We start from the raw sequence: 14,376 nt of genomic DNA, 5'->3' as shown, positions 1-14,376 counted from the left end.
AAATAAATAATGCTAACTGTATTAGTATTTAATTACTTAATATTTTAGAATGAAAAATGATTATCCATCTTGTTAATATCTAAGCCCTACTTTTTTCAAATTTTCTGGGCTGTATTTGAGTGTGTCTCTTAAATACCCTGGGTTTTATAAATATTATCTGTAAAACCCAGAGACTTTTAAGAAGTGAATTTAATCTGTTTATATTTATTTTAATTATTGAGAGGCTTATTTAATCTTCGCAGTTTATATACTTACTAAGATTTGTCTGCCCTTTTTCTCCTGTCTTCAGATTGACCTTTAGTTTTCCCTACGTCAGTGTGGAAGCTGAATGTTATATAGCTAGTGTGTTTATTAACATACATGGTTAGCTTTATATATTTTTTTAACAAATTCTTTTTTTAATGTTTATTTATTTATTCTAGAGAGAGATCATGAGGAGGGAGGAGCAACGGTGGGGGGGGCGGCAGAGGATTTGAAGTGGTTTCTGTGCTGACAGCAGATAGCCCAACACAGGGTTCAAACTCACAAACTGAGATCATGACATGAGTCGAAATCAAGACTTGGACGCTTAACTAACTGAGCCATCCAGGTGCTCCTAGCATATTCTATAATCAATATCTCTGTCCTCCCAACTAGATCAGAAATGTACATGTATAAGAAATGCATTTCTGGGTGGCTCAGTTGGTTAAGCATCCAACTCCTGGTTTTAGCTCAGGTCATGATCATACAGTTCCAGGAGTTGAAGCCCCTTAGCAGGCTCCATGGTAACAGTGTGGAGCCTTCTTAGGATTGTCTCTCTCTCTACCTCTCTCTCTGCAACCCCCTCAAATAAATAAACTTAAAAAAGAAAAATAAATGCTATGTACTAACACATGTATATGTCATATCCATGTTGATATCCATGTCCATATCAACTATGAAGTACTGCTGAATAACAGAACATTTTGGCTGCACTCTAAATAGAGACCTCCAAAATCCTTTATCTTCCATCTTTATAATGCGCAGTATTTTAGTTCCACTTGGTTTTAAATGCAAACTAAATCAGTTATTACTATTATGATTAATATTAATAATTGCAATGAATTTAACAAAATATTTCACAATCAACATATTTCATGCTTATAACTATGTCTTGCATTCTATTTCTTCCTTATAGAAACTTACCAAAATGGATCCTTGCAGTCTGTTCAGCTAGGACTGTGGATTTTTATCAATGTCGGTCTCTGTATCACCCTCACCTTAAGTAAGAGTGATGGTCCAAGTAGAATCCAAGGTTAACAGCTGATTTTCTTTAACATTTTGAATATATTACCCCAATATCCTCTAGCATCATTTTGTCACTAATGAGAAATGGCCTTTATCTGGAATTGGATTCTACCACCCTGAAATTCTCTCATCTCTACCTACTTTACATTTGAGTATGCATGTGGGGGTGGGAGGACAGGGGTGTTTAGGAAATCTCTATACTTTCCTCTCATCTTGCTGTGAACCTAAAAGTACTCCTAAAAAATTAAAGTCTTCAAATTAAAAAGTGAAAAAGCTTAAGGATTCATCTCAGTGTTTCAGAAACATTAGAAAAGATAAAAATATCTTGCCAAAACATTTAAGGCATTCCATATGCAAAATATTCAAATCTATAGCACTTTGTGTAGCATTTTTGGTATGGAAGAAGCAGCTGAGGCATTACCTTTACCAAAAGCATTGCTATAAAACCAAAAACTATTGCCATATTAATTAGATATTATTATGTTACCAAAAATTATGATTTACACATTTTATATTTATTTCAAACTATAATTAATTATTCTTACCCAGAATCTAATCACTTTCACTAACTTCAGTGGCACCATGCCAGTTTTAGCTACCATCCTCTTCTGTATTATTGTAGTAGCTTGAAAATTGGGTTCTTTCCTCCTTTCATTTAATTCTCAACCAGCAGGCAGAGTGATGCTTTAAAACATAAGTCAACCGATGGCTCAAAATGTTCCAATGTTTCTCATCTCATCAGAGTAAAAGCTACTTTAATGACACTTAGGACTCTATTTGATCAAGCTCTCCATTGCCTTGTTCATTTATTTTTGCTTCTCCTCCTTGTTAACCCTTCTCCAACTATGCTGACATTCAGGGTATTCTTCAAACTCATTAAACACACTCCAACCCCAGGGCCTTTGCAATTGCTGTTTCTTCTACTCTCTTCCTTCATCTCTGCACATAGCTAACTCCCTTGTCCCCTTCAGATCTTTTATCAGATTTACATTATCAATGAGGCCTGAACAAAAATTCTCATTCCTGAAATTCCCATTCCCTCCCCTCTTTATTTAAACTCTTTCTACTAAAATGTAAGCTGACTCATAGTAGGTACATGATAAATATTTGTTAAGTGAATGGGTAAGTGACTGGATTTTTTTCCCCCCAAGCACTGTGTGAGATGGCTGTATACATCTCATTTAAAGCTCCAAATCATTTGGACATGTAGATACTATTATCTTCATTGTACATAAGGGGAAACAACAGCAGAAAAATCAAATAACATTCCAAAATTCACTCAGCTAGCAAAAACTGGAGACTGACACCATGGCCTCTTTATTTTCTTTAAGCCTCTTTGCTTTCTCTGGCACTGAAAGCTGAAGTTCAAGGTTGTCCTCCCAAACGGTAACAAATAAAGCATGGCCAAATGAAGTACCTTTCTGGAGCAGTATGTGAGTCTATGCGACACAAATCACAGCACTCTACAGCTCAGCATAAAGAAAGCAGACATCTCTCTCCTAGTTCTAATTACTATGCTGCATAAATTCCGAATATCTATCATGTCTACAGTGACACAGATTAATCACCTAGAAATATACCACTTTGTGTTATGTATAAATTATAATTGCTTCCCTAGAAAATAACAAGGTAAATATATCAAATATACACATTTTTCCATATGTAACAACACACAGCCTTGTTGGTGTGAGTATTCTTCCATACTCCTATGTTATCTGTGCTTCACTTGATGCTTAATGGGGTCTTGCTCCTTGTTGAGGGAAAGATACCACAGACCTTTTCGAATGTAGAAATGACCTTTTTGTCTGACCTGATTGTAGACATTCTCTTGCCAACAATGTCTAAAGCTGTCTCTATGCAAGATGTGTTGGGAGAGGAGGGCAAGGGAGTGAATTCCTTTCCACACTTGGCTGTACAGCACCCTTGGGTCACACTGGGTCAAGGAAGTGATCTGAGGAAGCATGTCACATTCCTGACCCCTTTCATCTCAGAGACCCAGTGATGATGGCATCAAGAAATATGAGATGCGCATTCAATCACACATTCAAGCATATATTGAACACCTACTGTATGCTCAAGTGTGTGCTAATCACAATGAGGATGACACTGCAGTATATAAAACATGATCTATTTCCTCATGCAGCATGCTGTCAGAGAAAGGGTATGATCTAGACAAGTTTATCAACTTAGAACTAGGTGATAACTTGAATATAAGCCAATAACAAACTGTACAACCAAGATGCACTTTGGGTAGTCAGAAAATAATAACATAATTGTAACCTAGAATTTTCAAAAAAAAGTTTTCACAGTGACGGTTTGGCTCAAAAGACAGAAAAGTATGGGGATTTGTAAATGGAGACATAAAGTTATTTCAAGAGAAGAAACAGTTGAAGTAAAATTAGGCAAAAAATAGTATAATTTGATTAGAAGAGAGAAATCCATTTGCTTACTAATAAGAAGATTATTAGAGATCCTTGAATGTCTGCATAAGAAGTTGAGCTCCCACAATTATGCAGACCAAATTATGACAATTTGGTCTATAGTGCAGGCAAAAGACTCATTATTCTTCACCATCAGGGAAGTTCTAAAATGTGTTTCTAAATATTTCCCCTCAAGAAATATTTCCATGCAGATGATAAAACAGGAATTAGAACACACCAATGATGTCATGCCTGATTCTTATTAAATATATTAGTGAAGCATTAATTCATTCCAGAACCTACTGCTACTATTGTCATAAGACAAACATGAACACTATTAACACCAAATACAGGTTCACTTGATGACGGCACCCTATGGGCTCCTGTAGCAAATTTTGGGGACATTCGAACCAAATCAATCTCAAATTGCTGCTATGGAGAGTCATGATTTGAAGCTGACTCTGATGTTTTAAATCTTATTTCTGAGAAATGAGTCCGATTTTGGTTTTCCCTTCCTATTTTAGAGGGTGCTTTAGAATGAGAGTAAAGAGAACAATAGCAAACAGCCATGAGTACTTTGCCATGTTCCAGACACTATGCTAAGCTACAGCACCAATTAATATTTTATTTGAGCTCCAGTGTACCTGCGCTAACCGCTCCTATGTGAAATGCTATAGTTCGTTTTTAGTTTTTGGTTAAAGGAGGCTTCCTGATAGTTAAAAACATAAAATACTTGTCCCCATCTCCCTGCTTATTATATGGAAAAGAAAACCTTCCTCTTACAAGAGGATCACAAAACACCCCTAGGTCATTCTTAGTGCAAAGTGCTGAAAGGTAGAAGATTTGGGAAATTAAGGAGAACATTCATTGATGTGGGGAAAACTCTGAAATTTTATTTTTTTTAAATAAAATTGCAGGTATGGCCCTATTTTGTAAAGGTTTGCCTCATCCCTAACAGAAGGAAGTAGAAGGGAATGAGTGAAGATTACAGTCTCTTAATTTTAGAAAGTAAGGTGCCTCATTGTTTTAGGCCTGGTTCTTTAGAAACAGAAGGTAAAACAGAGATTCTAGTGGATATGGTTTATTGCAGTTGTGGGGAGGATGCTCTCAAGAGAAGGGGAATGAGAGAAGCAGGATGGAGCAAGGAAGGGGTTGGGCTAGAATTTAGCCTTATCTCATGGAGGAACTCAGGAATGAGAACCGAATCACAGAGGTGATCCCACCTTGGGAATGGCCTCTTACTCATATGTCAGTCAGTTACTCGTTGTTATATGTGCTCATGGGAGAAAGGTCATTTTACCTCCAATGCAAGGTGTCTTCCATTTGGCCAAGGGCAACTTACCAAAGAAGGGAGGAGAAATGAGTCTTTAGCAGCCAACATTCACAGTCACTTATGGACAGGTACACCAGCCTGGTGAAGGTGATCTAAGTGGGGAATCAATTGACAGCATCCATGAATGCATTATTCTAAAACAGGCAGGACGGATGTGCTTCATAGGAGCTAAGGAGGCTCCATGGAAAAAATAGCATAAAACTAAGTCTTGGTGGATAAATAAAACTACCATAAGAGATCTACTTGGAAAGTTTCTTCCTTGTTCTTTCTCTATTAGACAGTAAACACTACAGATATTACACATGAAACTCTGGCATTTCCAATTCTTCCTGTAGCAGCAGCTAATTACCTCTTTCCATCTTTTCTCCTTTTCCACAGAACACAACTGTAACCAGGAGGTGGCTGCCCAACCACAAGCCACATTCCTTACCATTCTTGCATCTGGGTCTGGGTCTGGCTCTGGGATGAATTCTCACCAGTAAGAAATAAGTGGCCGTGATGAGTAACATTTCCAGGCCAAGGCAGTTAGAACAAATGTGCCCCTTCCACACACTCTTTTCCACCAACTGCCTATGGAATAGCAGAACTGTAATGTAGAGGGAGTCTGGTTCCCCAGTGTCTGTACTGAGAAGAACCATCTGCTAAATGGAACCTTAGACATGAGCCATTATACATTCCACTGAATTAAAACCCTTATTTGTCACACCAGTATCTTAACTAATATTCTTTATGATTAAGAAATTAACAAAACTCCCTTTCCCACATGAAACTAGAAAACAGTCTCTCTTCTGATGTAATAAGCATTTCTTTTCTAGTAGTATCTTGGATTTTGCTCACTTTCTTCTGTGTTTTTCATAGAGTTTTGCCATGAGCTGGTCACCTCCTTGTACCAGGACACATTTTAAGTTATAGAAAATTCTGTTTCCCATTTACAGGTGTTCAAATTTTGCAATAAAGAGAGTGAGTTCATCTATGGCATGTTGAGAAGGCTTTACTTTTTCTGGTACCCTACAAATTCCTATTGTCAGTGTTGGGGTTAGTCAGGCATGCATCTATTTGTGAAGCAGTATAGTGCTCATCAAAGACAGAAGCTTCTACATTTTGACTCCAAGTTCCCTTGAGTAAGGAGGGGATATTGAGGGATTGGCCTGTGGAGGGAAGGTGTTATCCTCCAGTATTTTGGGAAGAAATGCTACTTCCCATTTTAGGATCCTTCTAAAAAAATGCATGCCCATTTAGAGAGATAGATCAGGTCCATGATACTTCCAGAGAAAGGAAGAGCTCAGGGATTTGACTGTTTATCAATATCTCATTCAATGTTGCATTGACTATGTTGGCATACAATGAATACTATCATTCAGTCAGACTTGAGTTTTAAAGTTTCTTTCAAATTAATAGCAATTTCATCACTACTATCAGAGAAAGGAATGTGACAAACAAGGTTGCTTTCAAACTTGGGTGCAAGCTAAGTAAATTACATGCATGAAAAATAATTAGAAATAGTTTAGAATGACAACCCTTTCACATTTATAAAGCTTATGAATAATTAAATGATAATGCCAATGTATCTATAAGCATTCATTTTAATTAACTGATTGATTAAATTTTGGGGGGAGAGAGAAAGTGAGCATGAGCAGGGGAGGGGCAGAGAGAGAGACAGAGAGAGAGAATCTCAAGCAGGCTCCACATCCAGCATGGAGCCCAACATGGGGCTTGATCTCACAACCATGAGTTCATGACCTGAGCTGAACTCAAGAGTCAGACGCCTAACTGACTGAGTCACCCAGGCACCCCACAGGTATTCATTTTAAACAGGACACTATACCAGTAACATAATAATAAATACCACTCTAATAAAACAATGTTTAATTGAGGTGCATCTACTTTTAAGGTTTTGCTCAGATACAAATGGAGTAGAACATATTATGTAGCACTCCATCACAATCCTTGGAGATATGAGTTCATGTTTTATATTTAATCCTCATGTAAATTTTGTATTTCATCCAGAAAGAAATAGGCACAGGAAAGGAAATAAAGGCCAATCCATATAGCAGGAGAATGAAATATGCACACAGAAACAGTCCAATGAATCTCTAATACCTACATTATTCTTAATATTTCTATTGGGTTCTAAAATTTACCAATAAAATAAGTTACTATTAGCAAATATCAGTTAGGAAAAATATCTAGTCTTTTAGTCTTCCAAGTTAGAAATTCTCAGTAAAACTCATTAGAGGAACCCCTTTTGAAGTTCTGGAAAAAGAATTCTTTAACTAGAAACAGAGACTGTATTTTCTCTGTCCCATGAAGGACACTGTAACAACAATTTGCATTTCATAAGACACTGGAGTTTTGTAACAGTTTAACTTAACCATGAATCACTAAATGCAGGTAATATGCTCCCCCCAGCTTCCACTCCTGCTTGTCACATAACTATTCCTTCAGACCTTGGCTTTGAAAAACATGTTTCCTAACACACAGCTTGTCTTCACAAAAGTCTATTTGAGTAATCTGTGGTGTCTGAGAAATGTCCTATGACCGCTTTTTGACCCATTGACACAGCTGTAGGTTTTACCATTTTCCTTACTACAATGCTCTGGATAGCATTTCAAATACATAGAGTCATGGCCTTTATTGTTTGCCAGATGGGCTGTGAAATGTATGCTAATGTTCATAATAGGATTATACAAGGTTGTTTATTGTCTGAAAAATAATGTGAGCATTATCTTCTCTTCTACCCCCCCCACCCCCAATGGGTTTTCCCTTTAATAGGTATTAGGAAGTCTAATTTTGATTAAGTAAATATCAGCTTTCAGCTTTACAAATGATGGTTCATTTAGGCACATACTTTAATGGTATTAAGGGTGGAAAACAAGAAGAATTGGCCAGGTAAACTAAAGTACAAAGAATGCATTATAATATGGAATCATGCATGGCAACCTGCAGCACGTACATATTTCATACTAGAACTGAATACAGTGATTCAGATCAATTCAAATATGGGACAAAGGACAATATGTGTGCTATGAAAGTGACACTTAAAATTACAGAATACAGGGTGTAAGCACAGTGCCACTGTCCTTCAAACCTTTTTGCTTTGTATATACCCATTCAGATGTGGTCCTATCTCTTTTCTCAGTCTGGGTCCCCCCCAAAAACAGAGGCTCAGTGGGGCACTAGGGTGGCTTGGCCGACTAAGCATCCAGCTCCTGATTTGGGATCACGTCATGATCTCACCGTCCCAAGATGGAGCCCCGCAATGTGCTCAGTGTGGAGTCTGCTTGGGATTCTCTCTCTCCCTCTCTACCCCTCCCCTGCTTGTGCTCTCTTGCTCTCTCAAAATAAATAAACTTAAAAAAAAAATGCTCAGTTTAGGATTCTAGATTCAAGCATTTTATTTGGGAGGGGTTCACAAGTCACACAGTGAAGGAATGGGAAGTAAGATGGGGAAAAGAATGCCAATAGAGGGTGTGTTATAAATGGACACAGCTGTGGGAAACTGGGGCTTAATCCCAGTGGAGATCATATGAGGAGATCTTGTGGAACATGCCTCCACTGAGGGATAAGAGAATTCAGGTAATTATTCATCAATAACTTTCCCTCACTGGTTAAGGGCCACTTCTGGAGCCTTACTGAGGCCACATGCAAGCCAAACATGCCCCAGCTGCCAGAAGGAGCTATCGGCAGAGAAACACAGGAAGACATGGGTCTGCCTTGAAACTCTTTGCAGTCAACTCCAGGATAAGTCCAGGGGATGTGGGCAGGGAACCCATAGACTCTGTTCCACATGCCATGGCCAGGGTATCCCAGTCCATCTATGCTATGGTGTCCTGGAACCAGGAGAACTCAACTTGAATCTCATTCTACCATTCATTTATGGCAAATAGTTTTCATATGCCTGGTGCTTTGGACCATACTTTACTAGTCTGACCTCTTGGGGACTGGAGCCTATATATCCATTTCTTATTTCTTCTTCTAATTTTTTAAATGTTTATTTACTTTTGAGACAGATAGACAGACAAAGGGTGAGTGGGAGAGGGGCAGAGAGAGAGGGAGACACAGTATCTGAAGCAGGCTCCAGGCTCCAAGCTATCAGCACAGAGGCCCTTGCAGGACTCGAACTCACAAAGTGCAAGATCATAACCTGAGCCGAAGTTGGACGCTTAACCGACTGAGCCACCCAGGCATCCCAGTCTTATTTCTTCTTCTATAAAACAGAGAGAGACTGCAATGATTAAATCAGGTAATAGTTGCATGAAAAGTATCTGGAATTGTGCCTGGCTTATAATAAACACATCAAAGACTTTAGGACCCTGTCACTATTCTCCCAATGTTTTATGTCCACCTTTCTTATCAATAACACAGTTAATGTATAACAGAGTATACCTCAGGGTTCCCTAAGGCCAATTTCAAGTTTGATGATTCACTGGGATTCACAGAACTCAGAAAAGCTATTATATTCATGATTCTATAGTTTATTATGGCAAAAGAGTATAGATTAAAATCAGCACAGGAAAAAGGTACATGGGGTAGAGCCCAGAAATAAACCAGACACAAGGTTCCAGCTGTCCTCTCCCAACATGGTCATATGTACAGCACTAAATTCTCCCAAGCAGTGATGTGTGGCAACATGTGAGAAGTGTTGACACCAGGGAAGCTCACCCAAACCTTGGTGTCTATGGTTTTTAGTAGGGGTCCATCACATAGGCATGGAGTTGATCTTAGCTACTCCAATCTCCAGCTCCCAAGACATCAAACTGATAAAGTATGGCCAAAAGCTCTAGGTATACAAAAACCATTCACCATAAATCACATCATTAGCATAAACTCTCTGGCATGACTTGACCTTAGACAGAAACAAATTCTTATCAGCAAGTTATCCCAGGGACTCAGGTTCTCTCTCAGGAGCCTGTCAAGGGACAGTAATGAACACCTTTGGAATATGCAGGTCTGGGCAACCAAACATACTGAGGTAATACTTTACTACACAGGATGCCACATCCTCTCCCTGGCTCTATGGCATACATACTTTTTCTTCTGAAGCCCATTCTTCAGAACTATTTAGACACAGTTCTCCAGAAATCTAGAGGTGTCTGTAAAGCACCAGACAGATGTTCCTGGGGTCATTCTAAGCCTTGCGTTAAGAATGACCATCCCATGGCCGCCTGGGTGGCTCAGTCGGTTAAGCATCCAACTATATGGCTCAGGTCACAAGCTCACAGTTCATGGATTGGAGCCCCGTGTTGGGCTCTGTGCTGACATCTAGCTCAGCCTGGAGCCTGCTTCAGATTCTGTGTCTCCCACTCTCTCTGACCCTCCTCTGCTCATGCTCTCTCTCTCAGAAATAAATAAAACATTAAAAAAATTTTTTTAATTAAAAAAAAAAGAATGCCCATCCCAGCCCATATGCCCATTACCAAGGCTCAGCACCTCTCACTGCTCCACATCAACAGCAGGTATCCTGAACCCTCCCAGAATATGAAGGTAGAGCAACCACCTATGGACACATGAATGCTTCTAGGTCTGCACTGTCCAATACAGTAGCCTCTAGCTGTGTTACTGCACATGTAACTGAACTGAGATGTGCCATAAGTAGAAAATGCACACCAGATTTTTAAGACTTAGTACAAAAAAGGAATATAAAATACCTTAATATTTTAATGGATTACTAGTTGAAATATTTTAGATAAATTAGTTAAAACATAGTAAAATTAATCTCACTTTTTTCTTTTCCTTTTTCTTAATGTGGCTATGTGAAAATTTAAAATTACATACAGCTCACACATTTCTAATGGATGATGCTGTTCTACACAGAAATGTGAAATGTGGGATATGAGGCTCTAAGTATACTCATAGGTCTTTTGATTTCCTTTCTGGACAATGTGACCATAAAGCTGTATGTACTATACCGGGTGCCATTTTTTTCCCCTAATAAAATCAGACTGTCAGCCATCCTGGCTGCAGTCATCTGAATCTCACACAGACATGGAATTGCTCCCCCTTCCTCAAATATCCACTAAATAGCAAGGGAATACAGCAATTACAGGTAATATCTCAAATGATCCAGATAGCAATCAAGAGTCTTTATAAAGTGTCTTCAGCAAAAGAAGGGAAAAAACTGAAGAATCCACCTGGTAAAAAACTGCAATGATATTGTTCACAATAAAGAGGAGTTTTATTTTATGAAAGATTCAAGGATGTTTAATTTCTTTTTTTTTTTAATTTTTTTTAATGTTTTTTATTTATTTCTAGGAGAGAGAGAGAGACAGCGTGAGCAGGGGAGGGTCAGAGAGAGAGGGGGTCACAGATTGAAACAGGCTCCAGGCTCTGAGCCGGCAGTCAGCACAGAGCCCGACGCGGGGCTCGAACCCACGAACCGTGAGATCATGACCTAAGTGAAAGTCGGACGCTTAACCGACTAAGCCACCCAGGCGCCCCAAGGATGTTTAATTTCTAAAGCCCCAAACCAACATGGTTATAAGACAGAAGGAGTCAAGAGCAGGATTTCACATCATGGTGTCATCAGGGCAAATATATGGGGAAAAAAGTATGATTTCCAGGGAAAAAAATGTAATCATCGTAAGGCTTAATTCTTTCCTATTAAATTATACCAGTCCAAGATGAAGCTCTAGAACAGCACTGTCAAAAATATAACACAAGGCACAATGTATGATATGTATGCAATTTTAAGTTTTTTATTTGCCATGTTTTAAGAAAGTAAAAAGAGACAGGTAAAATTAATTTCAACAATATACTTCATTTAGGCCTACACATCCAAAATAAATTATATTATCAATATAAAATTATTAGTGAGATATTTTACATTATTTTCACTCTTTGAAATCCAGTCTGTATTTATCCACAACACATCATGATCAGCCTACTCATATTTCAGGTGGACAGTGACTTCCATATTGCACAGAACATCCTAGAAGTCTTAGAGTGACTTCCAAATTGCACAGAGCTGGAAAATAAGGATCTTTTTCTGTTCTAGTCAGTGGGTCTGCTAAGGGCCTCCTCTCTGTTAATATTTTACTAAATTTCAACAAATTTTTAGTTGAATACAGACTTAGACAAACTGTATTATCCTATTTGGTACCATCATTCTCTCCTCCTTAATTGTGCCTACTGAACATTTTATAAAAATCTTTCATATATAACTTCTTGAATATATAGCAATTTGTTACATATTTTAGCAACAAGTTATTAACCCATATTAAAAATTAGGAAATGGGTTCAGAGAATCTACCTGCTTAGGGTCTCAGAGCTAGAAACAGGCTTGTGTGTCAAACCCTTTGTCTCTCAACTGAGCTTTCCTATGCATCATCCCAAATAGCACAGGACTGGAAAGAGTAATGGCTTGTAGCCAAGGTGAACTGTAGGACCTAAAGTGACTCAGAAAAGCCTGGGATTAAAGGCGCAGAGCTATAAGCCTTTCAGAGCTCTCTCCAAAAGGAAAGAATGAAAGCCCTTGGAAAGATCTGCAATTCCATTTGAGTCTTAGATCTTATGATAAGACTCAAGGCCACCACCTTACACTGGTGAAGAATGAAACTATTATTTAGAAGTTATTTACAAACACATTTCAATTCATGAAGTCACATTTCATGTTAATTCCTGGGAACTTCAACCAAGTCTCCAGTCACTTTGAGGAATTGCACTGTTGGAACCCAGAACACCTCCTGAATCAGCCTAGTGTTTCCAGATATTTAAGGCCATCAACCCCATAGAATTTCTTTCACCCTTCACCATCCTGAAGTTCTGAGGCAAACTACTGAGCAAAGTAACTTGGTCACAGGCTTTGGCCCCTGAAAAGTATGTGCAATTGTTGACTTCTTGGTAAACCTGCAGATAATAACTAGATGTCCTACTAATCTACCACAAAGCCTGTTGGTTTTAGTCCTGGGCCCACTTTGCTGACTTCCATTATTTAATCAACTTCCCATACTACTAGTGCACTTTAGATATTTACTGGTATATTGTTTGACTGCAACTCAGCACTCATCAAAAGTACCACTAAGAAAAAAGATATTTAAAAAGGGTAGACTAATGAGCACAGTAACTACTTGGTCCTTTTTATCAGTGGTTCTCAACCTTGACTTCCCATTGGAATCACACAGGGAGGTTTTTTTAAAATGTCTGGTTTCCCAGCAGAGATCCTGATTTAATTGATCCAGGATGTGGCATGGGCATCAGGAATTTTAAAGCTCCCCTGATGATTCTAATGTACAGCCAGGGTTGAGAATCACTGCTCTATATTCTCTAAACATTATCCCTTAGTTATGTTAGCAATGTAAGCTTAAGCAAAGTAAATGGACCATATTTCCTAAGATTCACATAAAAATGCCTTTAGAGAATAAATATGCAATGTTATGCCCTTGGTTTTAATGGAGAATAAATAAAAACATCCAGTCAAACAATATTTCTGTTGTGGGTATTTTGTAACACTGAAGATATGAACATGCTAAATTCTTCCTTAGATTTAATCCCAGGAAAAATAAGGCATGCTTTTTTTTCTCCAGGAAGGGGTATATTTCATTAATCAGATGAGATAAAATGAGACTTTCAGTTACCTGAAATATCTATAATTTTGCTACTTGTAATTTTTTATTCAGAAATTGTTCTCAAATTCATGTCATATTCACTCATTTTTGGAAGTAGATGGAATATAATAAAGAATGATAATCCATGTTTTTCTCCATTGAGTAGAATTATCTATTAGCTTTTTCCACGTTTTTTTCCCCTTGACCTTTCTTGACCTATCTTTGTTACATTTTATCCATTGTGTTCAAAGGTCACAAGGCTCAGTCCTTAGCATGCCATGCTCTTTTTTTTTTTTTGATGATTTACTTATTTTTGAGAGAGAGAGAGAGAGATTAAGAGAGAGAGAGAGAGATTGAGAGAGAGAGAGAGATTGAGAGAGAGAGAGCGAGAGAGCGTGAGCAGGGGAGGGTCAGAGAGAGAGGGAGATACAGAATCTGAAGCAGGTTCCAGGCTCTGAGCTAGCCTCAGCACAGAGCCTGACGCAGGGCTCAAACCCACGAACCGTGAGACATGACCTGAGCTGAAGTCAGCCACTTAACCGACTGAGCCACCCAGGGGCCCCTTAGCATGCCATGCTCTTGATCTTTTTCTCTGTATCTCCCTCACCATCTATTAAAGTTTAACTGTCCTGAATGTCAATGTCCTCCTAATAACGTCCTACACACTAAACTTCAGGTCAGTCTGCTTCTTATGGAACCCCATCTGAGGCACCTCCATGAGGCTGGTACAAATATCATACCCATTTTACAGATGAGTAAACTGACACCTAAGGGAGATTAAATTACCTGCCTAAGGTCCTATAATGAACAGATG

This window comes from Hyaena hyaena, unplaced genomic scaffold (assembly GCF_003009895.1).
Source record: "Hyaena hyaena isolate Hyena2069 unplaced genomic scaffold, ASM300989v1 scaffold_16, whole genome shotgun sequence".
Taxonomy (NCBI): domain Eukaryota; kingdom Metazoa; phylum Chordata; class Mammalia; order Carnivora; family Hyaenidae; genus Hyaena; species Hyaena hyaena.
This window is presented reverse-complemented; position numbering follows the sequence as displayed.